A 12,375-nucleotide genomic window follows, 5' to 3' on the forward strand; every position below is an offset into this window, starting at 1 on the left:
CTGCTATCTTGGAAAACATAGCAGGTATTGTTTCAATAATAGACGCTTTTGGGGCACCTGGGTGGCTCTGCCTTCAGCTCAGGTCATGATCCCCAGGTCCTGGGATCGAGTCCCACATCAGGCTCCCCACAAGAAGCCTGCTTCTCCCTCAGCCTGTCTCTGCCTCTCTCTGTGGGTCTCTCGTAAATAAATAAATAAAATCTTTAAAAAAATAGATGCTTTTGGTAATAGATAGGAGTTCTGAAAAAGAAGAGTGAGCAAGTAGAGAATTAATCAGGGAATGCCTGCACAGATCAAGAAAACAGCACCGTGATCACCAACCACCAGGGTATGAAGCTTGCAGCATCTCCCTAACACTCAGCACTCCGGCCACACTGGCTCTCTGTTACATCTTCAATTTGCCACCCTGCCCTTGCCCCAATGGGGACTATGACCATGCAGCTGCCACCTCTTCACCTGGTCAAGTCCAACTCATCTTTCCTCTGGGAAGCCACTCTGGGCCTCCTACCAAGTAAAGCCACCCTGTTTACTGTCTCCAGGCACCTTGTATTTCTGTAGCCATTGTTAGTGCTATAATTAATGTTTCCTATACTTGTTTGCTATTGTTGTTTTACTTATTTTTATACTTCTTTAACTTTGCTACTAGACTATGAACTAAAAGATAGCAAGGATCAGATTCATCTTTTTCTTATACTGGGACCCCACACTCAGCAGGCCCTGAACGGAACTGGATGGATGATGGATGGATGGATGGATGGATGGACAGACGAACTGGAAGATAGCCAAGAACAAGGAATATGCTGCCTTTCATTACTGCTACAATACTTTCATATCATCCAGCTCTCTTCACTCTGACTCAACCTACAAAAAGCAATCTTGGATTTTAAAACTGAGGCTTACATGGGGCACTTGGTAGGCTGTTAGTAGAGCATACAACTCTTGATCTTGGGGTTGTGAGTTCAAGCCCCACACTGGGCAGAGAGATTACTTTTAAAAAATAAAAGATAAAACTGGGGTTTTCCTACTGAAGAAAGGATGCACACACACCAGTGATAGTCCTGTTTACTTGGAAAGCAGGTGTCAGAGCAAACTGACACACATGGCATTCCAGCTCCCTACGCGGTGATTTTTCTATAATACCATGCAGCTCTCTCTGTTCCACAAAGATACTGGCTATATTGATAAAACTAGGTTCCAAGAATCATTCAGCCCTTGAGAACCCCCCAAGATCATGAAGAAGCTCCCTAAGATCAATACACGTATTGTCAACAGATCACAGAGGCACTGTCTCCCCTCAGCCAGTCACCACCACCAGATCCCAGGGCTGTACACTTAGGTCAGGCCTTAGTTCCTCTTCTCACACACTCACGCTGATGACTCAACAAAGGACTTTGATGCAGAGGTGTTCATCAGACATAAATGCTTCTTCATGGACACGGTCTATGTGCAACATTATATGACATGCAGGCAGCTGTTAGAAAGTGCAATGTGCAAGTGAATGTGCTGAAGTCCACAGGTTTTGCTGGGTGGGGAATCAGGACACCTGAGTGTGAAACCCTGACAAAGTCCCTGCCCTCAGCCCCAAGGTGGGAGTGTGGCCTCAATGCACTCTAACTTTCAGGATAGACTGACTACATCTGATGAGGGCAAAAGCCAAAACAGTGCTCAATGCAAAAGAGCCCTGCAGCAGTATACCCAGAGATAAAGTAGAGAGCTAACAGGAGCAACCTGGCATCTTTTGAAAAAGCAAAAGAGTGTTATATATCAATCATCAACTAACTTCTAATCTTATCAAAAAGCTTTCCAACAAGAATAAATTCTAATCTTAGTTGTCAACCAATCAGTACATGCATCAGTTACTTCCTGTACTTTAGCCACTTACAAGTGAGATCAGGGTTTCCCTAGACCCTAGAATGAAACCACACCTTAAACCCATCAACTCCAAATTGAACTCCTTAAGTTCAATTATCAGGCAATTAAAATAACTAAAACCAAGAGAAACTATCACAAGTATCTCTTTCAATGAATTCCTATTTCCTTATCTCCCCTATGGCTCTTCCAGTGTCAGAAACCACACCTTGAAGCAGCACGGATGTGAGAAGAGACCCTAGAGGAACCCTCAGCTTCTCCCACAGCCACATCCTGAGCAATCTATTAAACCTCCCTGAGCTTCCATTTTCTCCTCTGCACCTCAAAGACTGCCCTGCTAGAATCACTATAAAGGTGTCAAGAGACTTTGTAAAGTGTTGAGATATTTTATAATGAAGGGACCTCAGATCCAACAACCATCCCATTTTATAGACTCAAATCACTTACTGGACACTCACCATTTACTTCATTTGTTCATTCAACAAACATTTGTGGGGTACCCACTATGTGCCAGATGCTATGCCAGGCACTAAGGACTCAATGATGAGCAAATCAGCCCTAGTCCATGATCTGACAGGACTGCATTACATTGCATTATAGGAGACAGACATCACCAACCTCTCCACCACAGAGCATATCGTTATACCCTGCAGGCCATGCTAATGATTTGGTCTTTTTTCTAAAAGAAATTACAAGCCACCAAAGGGTTTTACGCAGAAGAAATGACATAATCAGATCATTCTGGCTGCCTTATACTAGCCCTGGGCTAGGCCCAGGATATGGCAAGAACAAATGCAGGCTCTTTCTCTACAAAATCTGGTGGGGGTGGGGGGCGGGGTGTCACCAGGAAGTCATCATCACTCTCACAGTGTTATTAATGCTACAGCAGTGTGCTACAAGAGCCTGTGGGGGAACAATCTATAAATGCTAGTGGGCCAAAAGTTTTGGAGATATGGTGCCTGGAGGAAAAATAAAACAAAGCACAGCTACAGAAAGCACACAAAATAAGAAATATCTCAAAATAGTGAAAAGTCACTAATTCCACATAACAAACTTTACTGCCACAAAAAGAGACACACAGCATATTCTCCTGAATTTATTAACTTGTTTTCCATAAATATTTAATTACTCAGAAATGTATCAAAACCACAGATTTCTCTTGACCTAGTTATCAAGCTTATACAAGAGTGAGAATGACTGTATTCAATAAACAAGAATTTAATTACATTCATTAATCTTTCTTTCATCTTTAATAAGATGATTTTCAAAGAAAACTTTTGACTGTTGAGCCCAAACATCTAAATTTCTTCTGATTACTCAATTAATTGTGTTAAACCTTCAAATAAAACCTTATAATAAAAATATTTAAATCCTAAAGAGGAAAAGTATATTGTTGTATTAGTTCATAGAAAAGACCCTCTATTTACATGGAATCACACAACAAGGAAGGAGACAGAAAGAACTTGGGAAAGCAGCATATATTTCCTGTACCAGCCAGAGACAGGGCCCACCCTCAGGGTGACTCCATCCTCTCCCTCACCAGCAGTCAATTGCTTTTGTGGGAGCCAAGGCCTGTATCTGCAGTCCCAACAAAGGCTGAGCTCTGAGTGCTCTTACTAGCCCCTGTCACCAAGGACATCTGAGTTTTAAGATATTCCTTGTGCAATAACTCACATAACTTCCACAGGCAGTAAATTAATATTCCCCAAAAGCATCCTACAAGCCCTCTAACAATAGCTAAATAGCTAAATAGCTAACAATAGCTAAAGAGATTCTAGCTCACAATAACTGGGTGTTCCTAATGTGTGAACACTATGCTAAGATGATGATTCTGCAACATCTCCTCGAAGCCTTTGAGGAATCAAGGAGGTAAGTACCATCCATCACACTTCCCGTACCAATGAGGAAACAGAGAAATGGTCGCTTGCCCAAAGCCACCACGGTTGTGAGTGGTAGAGTCAGGACCTAGACCCACACTGGCCTGAGTCTGCACTTTAAGGTCTATCCTATCCATCACTCTGATGTCAGGAGATAAATCTCCTATAAAGAACAAAAAGAACAAAAGCTCTGTAGAAAAACCGTGGGATGATGTGCCATCATCTGGGTCTTCATGGTTTCTGCTCTCCTCCATAAGTGCACATGAAACAAGCCTCGCATGTGCCTCCCCTTGGGGAAAAGTCGTGGAATTGATCAGTGTAGGTGATCCAAAGTGTAGGTGCTCACAATGGTACTGGGAGGGAAACCATCTTTGAGAAGAGTTCATGTGAAAAAGGTGGAGGAAACACAGACAAACCCATAGCCTAGAGTCATCAGGGCCTATGAGGACTGTCCTAGGAACTCCTTAAGCACTTTGTGACTACAGAGCTGGTTTCTCGGACACCATGGACATCACTGTCACCAACCCATTAGCACCATTACCACTACTACTAGAACCCAGAGAAAACAGCCAAAAAGGTGCTTCTCAGTGCTCCCAAAGAACCATGGATAACATGTGAGCAGTCTTACACATCAGTTTTCTCTCAGGCACCGTGCTGATCACCAGACTGCATCATTTCACAGAATCTTCAAAAAGAGTCTTGAGTTAGGTGACACTGCTATCCCCATTTTACAAACCAGTAAACCAAGACTCACAGAGAGGGAGACTCTTGCCCACGGCCTTCTGTAATGAAAGAACCAGAAACTGAACCCAGGTCTGCTTGGCTCCAGAGCATTAATCTGCTTAGCCACTTCATTCAAGTCTTCTGTCATAGTTGCCGTCCAGCCACTTTCTGCTTGCATGTGACTTTTCCACTAACTATGAGTTTCTCAAAGGCAGGGACAGAACCCTTTCACCTCCATATGCCCAGCATACAGCAAGGAAAGCTCAAAGCAGGAACCCAGCAAGGCTGGGGAGTGAATGTTCACATAAAGGAAGTAAAGCCCCCCTCCTTTTAAGAAAGTGGCCCTAGAAATGCCCCAGGATGCTCCTCACAGAAGCCAACCCAAACAGCTGCCCACTACCCCTGGTCAAAATCTACAGAACATCTATCTACTCAGCTCCCTTGAGCCTGCTCCTCCACAACCCACCTTAAGGGAAGGATGAACAGGCAGACATCTGAGGAAAGGCAAGGTAGGCTTCAGCAAGTATGAGCAGTTCATTTTTAGAGTTGTCTTTTTTTTTCTGCTTCCCCCTCTCATCCTGGAGTATCTGGAGAAATATTTCTTTCCTCTCTCACCTCCAAGATTTTTTGGACAAGTATTACCAGCCACACCCAAAGCCTATAGCTAATATATGGCACAACACATTCTTGTCTCAGAGTCAGCACTCAAATACCTGAAAAGTAAAGGAATAGAGCCCAAAGACTATGTTTCACCAAAGACCTAACAGCTTATCAATAAGAGCTTGTCAATATATTCTTATCAATAAGAGCATGTCAATAGCCATGATGGAGGAGAGGCCCATCACAATAGGCACAAAGAACCTACCCTGAAGTCTCAGCAGCAAAGAAATCAGGAGAGTTTCCCTGTGCAAGGAAGAACCACAGACAACGCAGTGCATGCTATAATACAATGCATACTCCGATCAAGGCAGGCACACAATGAAAGTCAAGGGAACAGAAACAAGAGTGGTCACATGGGCCTAAAAGAAGAGAGTAGGCTTTACAAAGGAGGGGGAGGCCATTCCCAAATCATGGAAGGTGAAATCATTGTTTCCTGCCTCCATGACCCCCATACTGCTCACAGCCCCAACATCGGGCCTATCATATTGTTCTGTAATCAGTGGCTTGTGTGCCTATCTCCCTGCATAGTATGTGGGCATCTCAAAGCCAAGGACTTTGGTCACTGTCCACAGCTCACCCTCAACTGCCCAGTAAATATCTAACTGACAAAGAATAAAAGAGTCTATGTCAGGTTACTAATAACAAGGCAGCTACCCCCTCTTGAGTATCTACTACAATCTGCTATCCCTGCAAGTACTTGGTATGCATGATCTCATTTTCTCTGCACAAAAACCTCAAAGGGCAGATTTTATTATCATCAGCCATTTTACACATAAGGAAAGTGAAATTCAGAAAGATTAGGTAGATTGTCCCAAGTCAGACAGCCAGTAAGTAACAGCTGAACTCTGAATCAAGGGTTGAATGGAAAATCAGTTTTCAATTACTAGTAAACAAATCCCTTTTCCTTTCTCTTTCTGTCATCTGCCTAGCATCCAGATATGCGGATTGCCTGTAATCTATTGTTCAATGAGACCAAAGCCATTTGTTTCCTAGAAAAGAACAAGGGATGTCCCTTGCTACTCCTCTAAACAATGACTGCTAACCATTACTGAGTAAACATCATTGGGGGGAGGGGGGTGCTGGGAGACACAGACCAAACTGTGCTTACAATATCAGTCAAAAACATTTATTGGGCAGCCCTGGTGGCTCAGCGGGTTTAGCACCGCCTCCAGCCCAGGGTGTGATCCTGGAGACTCCAGATAGAGTCCCACATCAGGCTCCCTGCATGGAGCCTGCTTCTCCCTATGCCTGTGTCTCTGCCTCTCTCTGTGTATCTCTATAAATAAATAAAAAATGTTAAAAAAAAAAAAAATACGGGATCCCTGAGTGGTGCAGCGGTTTGGCGCCTGCCTTTGGCCCAGGGCGCGATCCTGGAGACCCAGGATCGAATCCCACGTCGGGCTCCCACTGCATGGAGCCTGCTTCTCCCTCTGCCTGTGTCTCTGCCTCACTCTCTCTCTGTGTGACTATCATAAATCAATAAAAAAAAATTTTTTTTAAAATACCCAAGAGCTTTAAAAAAAAAAAAACATTTATTAAGGAGGAACTGGTATGTACCAATTGGAACATTTTCCAATGTTTATTTATTTATTTATTCATTCATTCATTCATTCATTCATGAGAGAGAGAGAGAGGCAGAGACACAGGCAGATGGAGAAGCAGGCTCCATGCAGGGAGCCCGATGTGGGACTTGATCCCAGGACTCCAGGATCACGCCCTGGGGCCAAAGGCAGGTGCTAAACCGCTGAGTCACCCAGGGATCCCAACTACTTGCCTTTAAAAAGAGAATTCATGTGTGGTATTTTTTTTTTTAACTTCTTAAAAAAAAAAAGATCAAAAACACCATTTAAAGACACCACTTTTTGCCAGGCCTCTCCCAAATGCTCGCATACATACAACTGCAACCATGAAGAATGTATGCTTATGAACAAAAACTGGATGAACTTAATATGTGGTAAAACAGGACTGGGCAACAGCCTTTGTCTTTCATGCTGAGGTTCACCAATTTCACTAATGTTGCAAATGTTTTTGAAAATAAATCAACAGAATTTCTTTTTTTTGTTTTTTTTTTGTTTTTGTTTTTGTTTTTTTTCAGAATTTCTAAGATAGAGATACAACATACATATAAGCAGCAGGGATAATTTGCCACACCTTCCTGAACTCCTTCATCTGTTCCTTCAACAAGTACTGAATGGGCATCTACTGTGTGCTAGGCAAAGTGCTAGACAGATATTTTTTTTTAAAGGACTAAACAGCAGGTCATTAGTTTCTTCCCTCCTGCCTTTCAGGAAAATATGGACAGCATGCTAATGAGAAGAATGCCAGAGCAAGGACCACCCTTCATGTTTGTAGTCTAACACCATTCTTATTCAGCCTAGAAAATGGAGTTCTGGGGAAAGCAGTTGTTCAACGTTACATAAGTGAAGGCTTCAGGATTACCGTCCTGCTCTCCCTACATGCTTCATGCTGTTCTTTTATGTTGAAAGATACACAGACAGAGAGGTAAGAAATGGACCCTAACATTAGTGCCTTGCCCTAACATTAGTGACTGAATTATCAGGTGCTTTCACATATCCTGTGTCATTTATTCTTCATAACCTCTCAAGATGGGCATGATCACCCTTGTTCCACAAACAAGGAAAACAAAGCCCTGAGAAGCTGAGAAACTGGTGCATAAGGCTTCCTACACAGACCTGTGTGACTTCCAAGCCAGAACCTTCACCCTCCATACTCAACAGGAAAATCAATTTAAAAAGGCAGTCTGCAGGGAGGGGTGGGGGAGCCTGGGTAGCTCAGTTGGTGAAGCATCTGACTCTTGATTTCAGCTCAGGTCACGATCTCAGGGTCCGGAGAGCTCCACGCTCAGCGTGGAGTCGGCGTGAGATTCTCTCCCTCTCCCTCTACCCCTCCCCCCACTCACACACCCTCTCTCTTGAATGAATGAATGAATAAATAGATAGATAGATAGATAGATAAATAAATAAATAAATAAATAAATAAATAAATAAATAAATAAATAAAATCTTTTAAAGATAAAAAGGTAAACTGGCGGGCAGCCCGGGTGGCTCAGCGGTTTAGCTGCCGCCTTCAGCCCAGGGCCTGATCCTGAAGACCCGGGATCAAGTCCCATATCAGGCTTCCTGCATGGAGCCTGCTTCTTCCTCTGCCTGTGTCTCTGCTTCTCTCTCTCTCTCTCTCTCATAAATAAATAAATAAATAAATAAATAAATAAATAAATAAATAAATAAAATATTTTTTAAAAAAGGTAAACTGGGGCCATATCACAGAGAGCCTTAATATTTTCCATTAAATGAAGTTTCTCTCTCAACTCTGGGTGTTGTCACTCCAATAATAACAATCAAAAAGCCAATCCCTTTATTATTCAATGCATGTTCTAACTTTTGTGTGCCACCAAGATGGGCTTTCCTTTTAACCCACAGAGGCTATCCAGAGGGCAGCAATCTCTGAGAACCACTTATACAGTTTCTGCCAGGACAGAAAGGAACATTGCCAATACTGCTTCTAGACCCTCTGGGCACTAGCCACACAAGCACAGGCCCCAGTAAGGAACCACCCCTGAGACACCATCCCCATGATGTCACTGGTTCACCACCAGACCAGCTGAATGATAGTGAGAGAGGCCAGCACCATGGTGGTTGGCCTCCAAAAGCTTCATAGCCTCTAAAATAAAGAAAAACACAGCCCAGTGCAGGAGAAGCCTCCTCCTGCCTTCTCTCTGTCCATGCAATGCGGGTAGGAGAAATGACAGTTTGGAATGATCAAACTGCTAGTGAATAGAGGTACTGGGTGCCAAAAGGTCATACACATGGGTACAAGACATCTTCTGGAGAGGATGGAGCCCTCTCACCTTGATTAAGTCTTCTCTCTGCCCCTGTAGGAAGCTATGAAATTCTCAATTCTCACATTCCCTTCTATTTAGTGTCTCCCTTTCGGAATGTGGTAAAATCAGAGCTCCTACTTGGCTGGGGAGGGGGGAATTCCATAAGGCTCAAGTCTAAGCCTTATGATCCAGGTCAGAGTCCTCAATGGGGGGTGGGGCCTAAAGGTCAGCAAACAATGAAATGTTCCTCACTTTCCACCTGCCATTGCTCCCTGCCACAGCTCCCTCAGAGGTCTTAATCCGAGTCACATCTGAGACTGTCCTTTGGGGACTCTCTGCCACAAACCTCATCCCAAATTCAAATAAGAAAATGGTTTGCTAATTAGAAATACCCTTTTCTTTAAACCCCCAGTCCCTGAGTCCAGCCTCCCCATCCCCAAAGAGGACAGAGATTCATAACTTTACACCACGATTTGCTCAGTAAGCATTTTTCCATCCTATCCTCACGAGGCCCCTGGGAGGCACACAAGGCAGGAAGCACGATCCTCAGATGTTCGTTTTGCAAAGGAAGACACAAAGCACGGAGAGGTGGAAGACTCTCCAGGGGTGACACAAAGGCGAAAGCTTCTGAACCCTCATTCCTGGTTCTTTCCCCTCGCCGGGCTGCCATGTCAATCTTTTGGAGACTGCCATTGCTAAGATCTGCAGCAGCATCTGCCACCAGGGCCCTCCAAGCTTCACACTAACTACTCTTCCAGGAAGCAACCTCTCTGATCATCGAATGGATGCCAACGCCGGCCGCAATCGAAGCTTGCCCTGGGCAACAGCAACAGAGAAAACCCCGGAGAAATGAAAAACGACGCGCCCCACTTAAGGCACAGCGTGGCATCGGAGAAGCCAGCAGCCTGAAAACCTGGGCGGCAGAGACGCAAGTCAGCCCCAGGAGAGGCACAGGCTGGCCTGGCCGGCCGCTCTGGCCCAGGAGCAACCCTCGAAGCCTCCAGAATCTTAAGAGAGCCCAGAGCTCTTGCGCTCACCCCAAAGCCCCCTGGACAACGGAGAGCTACATTCCCGTCTCCACGGACCACGCACCCTCCGCGCGCTCCTCACCTGGGGCGCCGCTTCCGGGCCTGCAACCACTCGGGGCCCCGCCCCCAGCCCCCCGCCCCTGCAGGTCTCCCTGGCCCCGCCCTTTGCACCTGCAGGTTTCCTCAGGCCCGGGCTCTCCGGCTTCGGCCTCACCTCGCAGCCCCCTCCCACAGCCAAATCCGAGGTCCCCCGGCCCCGCCCAACTGGCTCCATCAGCCCCGCCCCCGCACCTGCGGCCGGCGCCCACACCTGCGGCCCTTCCGACCAAGCCCGCCCGTTCCAGCCCACCTACGGCTCCCGGCCCGGCCCCCTGCGACCCCGAACCCGCCCGCACCCCCCGGCCCCCTGGCCCCGCCTCCCGCCCCGAGGCCCCTCCCCGGCCCAGCGGCCTCTCCGGGTCCCGCCCCCCCGCACCTGCAGCTCCCCGCGGCCCGGCCCTCAGGGCCCCGCCCCGCCCCGCCCCGCCCCGCGGGCCGCTCCTCTCACCGCCCGCTCTCGCCGCCGCCGCCGCCGCCGCCGCCGCCGCAGTCCCGGCCGGTCACCTTGACGCGGGCCGCAGTGGCTGCTGCCGCCTCCTCATGGCCCTGGGAGCGGCCCAGGCGGCAGCGGCGCCTTCGCTCGGAGGCCAGGGCCGGGCCAAGCCGGGCCGGGGCCGGGCCAGGCGCAGCTGGAGCGCGGGCCGACGCGGGAGCGCAGCCGGTACCCAGCCGCAGTAGGAACCGTCCGCTGCTGGGCCTGAGCGGCGGGCCGCGCAGCCAATCGGCGTGCGGCGCCCGACCAATCCTCCCAATCAGCTCGTCGCAGAGGCGGAGACACGCAAATCGGCCGGCTGGGCGCGCCAGTGCGCAGCCGCTGCAGCCCTGGTCCTCGCTGGCCTCGGCCTCGGCTCTAGGCGGGGACGCCCTCTCAGCCTGTGAGGATGCTCCGCGGCCCGCACACCCCTCTCAGCGCCCTGCCACGCCCATCTTCTTCCTAGAAATAGTGCATCTTATTCCCCGTACATCTCTCCAGGCCTCGTACAATTTCCCCCTTGAAATCCCTACTTAGGATTTACGGTTTTGAACAAAAAATGGTTTTGTGAGAGCATCACCGTAGTGCTCATTCTTTACAACCGAGAGGTAGGCATAGAACACAGAACGTCAGAGCCAGAAGACACCTCAGAGAGCCTGGGGTCCTACCCTTTTACTTTGCAGGTGGGCAAAATAAGGCCCCACGAGGTGAAGGGACTTGCCCGAGACCACACGAGTGTAAAGTGGGGAAATGAGCCTGTCTCTTGTCTCCCCGCTCCCACATCTTTTACTCTGCGCCAGGCACTATGAGATGGGAGGTTAAATTAATTGATTCCAGTCGCACAGGTAACAAGTTGCAAAGACCGTCAAGCCAGGTCTGTGAAACCCTGGAAGTCCAGAAGCACAGTAGGAAGCTCCTTCATCCTGCCTTACTCTGATTGATTCTTGGGCACACAGACATGGAGAACATCATTTCGGCAATTTTCAGATTCACTTGGAAGTAACATCAGAGTATGGAAAGATTTGGTTCCCATATCCTAAAGCTTAGGGAGGAAAAAAAGAGAAACTATAAAAAAGAAATAAAAGTCAGGGAGATGTGAATCAAAACTACAATGAGATACCACTTCACACCCTTGAGGATGGCTAAAACAAATAAGATGGACAATAATGGAGCTGGCGAGGAAGTGGAGAAATTGGAGCCCTCATACACCGCTTGTAAGAATGTAAAATGGTGCAGCCACTTTGGAAAACAGCCTGGCAGTACCTTAAAAGGTTAAATTTGGAGTTACTATATGACCCAGTAATTCCACTCTCAGAGACATGCCCAAATGAAAACATACATCCATAGAGAAACTTGTACATAAATGTTCATAACAGCGTTATTCATAATATCCAAGAAGAGGAAATAATGTAATGTCCATCAACTGATGAGTGGATAAATGAAATATGGCATATCTATACAATGAAATATAAAAAGAAATGAAGTGATGATCCATGCTACAACATGGATGAACCATCACAACATGCTGAGTGGAAGAAGTCAGATTACATGATTCCATTTATATGAAATGTCCAGAACAGACAAATCTATAGAGACAGAGGGTAGATTAGTGCTTGTCTAGGGCTGGGGGCAAGGGGAGAAGAATTAAGGGTAATGGCTAAGACAGGGAGTTTCTTTTAAAGGTGATGAAAATGTTCTAAATTGATTGTAGGGCTCGTTGCACAACTCTGAATATACCAAAAGCCATTGCATTGTACACTTTAAATGAGTGAATTATATAGTGTATGAATTATATCTTAATAAAGC

The 12,375-nt window shown here is 46.6% G+C and overlaps 1 protein-coding gene across 11 annotated transcripts in view; it reads right to left on the minus strand.

Moving 5' to 3' along the window:
* RALGPS1 (Ral GEF with PH domain and SH3 binding motif 1) overlaps positions 1 to 10,706 on the minus strand; it is a 295,268-nt gene extending 284,562 nt beyond the window's left edge. For 4 of the 11 annotated variants that reach the window (XM_049114461.1, XM_049114459.1, XM_049114457.1 and 1 more), the window contains exon 1: positions 10,546 to 10,706. The gene's annotated coding sequence lies outside the window, so the exon portion shown is untranslated. The remainder of the gene's footprint in view (positions 1 to 10,545) is intronic. The other 7 variants (XM_025475186.3, XM_025475185.3, XM_025475191.3 and 4 more) reach the window with 4 other exon arrangements.
* Positions 10,707 to 12,375: the final 1,669 nt, after the last annotated feature.

This window comes from Canis lupus, chromosome 9 (genome assembly GCF_003254725.2).
Source record: "Canis lupus dingo isolate Sandy chromosome 9, ASM325472v2, whole genome shotgun sequence".
Lineage (NCBI taxonomy): Eukaryota > Metazoa > Chordata > Mammalia > Carnivora > Canidae > Canis > Canis lupus.